The sequence below is a fragment of the Watersipora subatra genome, chromosome 5 (assembly GCF_963576615.1).
Source record: "Watersipora subatra chromosome 5, tzWatSuba1.1, whole genome shotgun sequence".
In the NCBI taxonomy this organism is placed as follows: Eukaryota; Metazoa; Bryozoa; class Gymnolaemata; order Cheilostomatida; family Watersiporidae; genus Watersipora; species Watersipora subatra.
Window position 1 is genome coordinate 40,192,201 of NC_088712.1, and position 3,942 is coordinate 40,196,142.

Here is a 3,942-nt window from a genome sequence, read left to right on the forward strand (position 1 = left end):
TGCCTAACACAACAAACAACATATCAACTGATAGATAAAAAAATGCTTTCTCTTAAGATCAACTCAAATTTGACGCAACCACATCTTTAAAGAACTGAATGCCACGGTTTGGAGCTTGACATTAATCAAAGTTTTTTTGATCACATTAATTTCATTCATTATCAGCACCTCAAAAATTATGTGATTTTGCAAAAATTTTCACATTTAAAATTACTGCTACTGTGACTCGAAAGTAAAAGAAATTGGTATCCATATTTGTTATTCTATTTGTTTTTTCATATTTATTTTTTTCTATTCATATTCTGAGACGTTAACATCGATAACAAGGTAAATTAATATGTATATTAATAACGAATTGGTGAGTGCATTGACATCAATCTCACATGACGCTACTTTCATATATAAAGAACTACAAAAAAATTTTCCACATATTCAACGAGGATCATTGACTTCCTCAAACAAACATTAATTATTCTTCATTTGTCAATTAAAAAGGCTCATGGATAATAAATATAATACATACTATTTAATTGGCCAAAAGTAATAAAGAAACATACTTGACATAAATTTTTATGTTTTAATTTTAATTATAAACAGTAAGTAGTTAACAATTTACCATGAAATGTGCTGCCAATCTGTTACATGTACATGAAACATCTAGCAAAAATATTTAAATGGGCAACTATTTGTATGTGTCAGTCCGTCTCAAATTTTGAGCTAGCAGTGTGAATGGCTTCATATTCTCTTGCTGCCAAGGTCAAACCTTTTCAGTCAATACGTCTATCTTTGATAAATTGTAATAAAGTGTAAAACTGTTTCATTTCTTATTTGCACAATAATTGTGAAAAAAGGAAAATTTCAGTCAATGATGAATCAACCCGCTTTTTTAGCTAAAAACTTTGTGGTCTGAGATGAGTCATGCATGTTTACTCACTCTACCACTGGTGAGAAAGGTAGATAATCAGAAAGCCAAATAAGAAAGATAGATAATTGTTAATTTATCTTGCACAGTATTGCCCAGAAAAGTGGGTTATTCAATATAACAATCTTATTTTTAGTTATATCCCTTTGAGACCCAACAGATTTTGAGTGTATATTTTAAACTTGCAATTATGTTTCTATGACAAAATTGGACAGAATACCACATAAAACCAAGTTTTCTTTCTAAATGTATATTATCGGCAGCACTACTGACTGTCCCCTGTAGAGGACACTGGAACTTGGTGACTATAAAAGTGGTCTAAAACACTTGTTATAGATGCAACATTAAAACTAAGCATAAAGGCCTAAAGCAGCAATCAACCATTTAGAATTGTAAGCAAAGCTAGCAGGTACTTTTATTAAATAACATGAAGCAATTTCTGCTTGCATTGATACACAAAAAACATTGCATTTTGTGCAGCGTATGCTAGTTTTGTTCAAGCAACCTTCTCGTCTACAACGAGCACTATTATTCAGTTTCACTGCTTCTGGTAAATGTTTTGCTCCCTTTTCCCGATTGTACGCCATTGGAAGTGGAACTATTTTCTGGTAGTTTGTAGCTCGTCATCTATCGTGTAATCACTATCAGCTTCCTTTGCTGCTGATGCTATTATTTGTTCTCCCATAATGAAACGATAGTCAAATAACTGCATGAGTTTGTTTGACGAGTTAGATTGTCTCTGAGTAAGCCAGCAGTTGTTAACTGCTAAGTCTAGAAGATGATTTATCACTCGAATGGGCCATCGTTTTGATCTTGCTGTTACTCTGTGGTAAGAAATGGCTTGGTCACAAAGATCAACACCACCCATCGATAAATTGTATTTTTGAAAAACCGCTGGTCTGGGTACAGTAATGAATTGCTTTTTTTGCTTAAACCATCTTTTACAATCTTCAACAGAATGCAATCCATGCAAAGAAGACGCCATTAAAATGCTTTTTGTGTCGAACCATTTTACGATGCTAATTGGTTCATTCCCTCTACTCACTGTAACAAATTGCTCCATTGTACCCCTTCCTTTTGATTTCATGACCTTGTCAGAAGAGAACTGCACTGGCACATATTTAGCACTTATCGTTCCAGTAAGAGAGATACTTCGCTTAGCTAAATGCTCAATCAGTAAAATTGTTGTAAAAAACCTGTCACAGAACACATGCTTGCCCGGCCCTAAATCGTTTGTTAAATGAAGCACCGCTCCTACTCCTTGCCCTCCTGATCCATCCTTTAACTTGAATTTAGCAAATGTTCCTTCTCCTTTATAAATTTCAAAATCATAAACTAGTCTACTTGAACCCGCCAAAACAAAGCTTTTAAACCTGTGGGGTTTGGTTTCCTTGGAAAATACTGCCGTGCGGGACACCTGCCTGTGAACGAAATCATCTGCTCGTCAATGCTTAAGAAACTTTCTCGTGATAATTCAGTGCAGATCTTTCTGATATGCTCCACTAATGGTGTAACTTTCCACAACGTGTCCTCTTTTTTAGCTTTTTCACTTATGAGCACATTATCTACAACTTTCAAGTTGTTCTGTATCTTAAAAAAACGATTTTTAGTCATCGCATTTGCAACAATAGGCACTTTGGTTTTCTTCTCCCAATACATCCTGAGGCGCTTCATGCCGGTGCATCCGATTAACAGGCTGATCCCAAAAAATGTTTTGATCTCAGCAGGCGTAACCTTCAGAGATTTACCTGAATGCTGAGTATGATAGCGATTGGTTAAATCCGCCATTGACTCAAATATTTTACTAGAAAAATACTTGCCAATGGCTTCTACTGGGTTTTCACAATCATCCATCTCAGCAGTTTGATGTAATACTTTGAACTTGCTGACAAAACTATCACTTTTGCGGAATGAGCATGCTTTTTTTGAAGTTTTTTGCTCCTTTTTGATGGTGGTGGCTCAACATCATCATCTGATTCTTCGGAATGACTCAATAGGGATGCACTGTTAGGGTCATAATCTACATCTGCATCACTGTCATCTGAACATAAGTCTAGGTCAGAGTTGTCAAGTCGTTTTAATACATTAATGGCATCAATGTCAGTTAAATTTCCTGATGGTCTTTTCCTTGGTAGTCCTAAAATGAATAAAAACAAAAATGCTTTAGGTTTAACATTAATCCTAATAGTAAAGATAATCGAAATTTATTTTATTTCAGTATTTTTAATTATAGCTATTCAGCAAAATATTTAGTGGGAATGTGAAAGACTTTTTAGCTAGCATAAAATAAAAACCATTAAATGAGATGAAAAAGCTATTAGAAAAAAACATTCACCATAACTTTAAATTTATAGTTGATCTAATTCATAGGCATCAAAACCCAATGTCCCTTGTGAGGGACATTGAAAAATTATTTTCAATAAAAACAGTAGCAAAAACGTTTTTGAAAAGCTTTTTTGAGCTTGTGATAGAGGAATATGTTCACAACAACAATAACTAATCAAAACTTTTTAAACAATAGAAAAACTTAATTAATTGAAGAATTTACCTGAAGAAGTTGAAGCACATGGATCAGAACAGGAAGCAGCCATTTTGTTTTTGTTGTAGTTCTTTACTGAAGGAGGTAGCAAATATAAAATTGTGAGATAACAACTCACAATTTGTCCCTTAAATAGGAAATCTGGTTCTTAGTTTCTATAATTCATTTTTGTTGATGATACTGTATAGTTTATGACTGTCCTCTGAGGGGGACATAAGGACTCAAAGGGATATGTATGGTACCCTACAGTAAAACTAATCTTGAAAAAGGACCATTTTCTTTATTAAAAGAAACACAATTAATTACAGGTACGAGAAAGCCATGTTGTATCAATGAAGGTTTTTATTTGCTTTGTATTTAAAAAAAACTTGTAATTGACCTTCATAATGCTATCATAGCAATAATACAATGCAATATATTGCATACAAACATACAATAGAAAATGTTTGAAATATAAATATGATAAAAATTTGTGGCCATC

The 3,942-nt window shown here is 33.5% G+C and overlaps 1 pseudogene; it reads right to left on the minus strand.

The window, feature by feature from the left end:
- Nucleotides 1-1,324: 1,324 nt before the first annotated feature.
- On the minus strand, nt 1,325-2,710 carry LOC137397358 (piggyBac transposable element-derived protein 3-like; annotated as a pseudogene).
- Nucleotides 2,711-3,942: the final 1,232 nt, after the last annotated feature.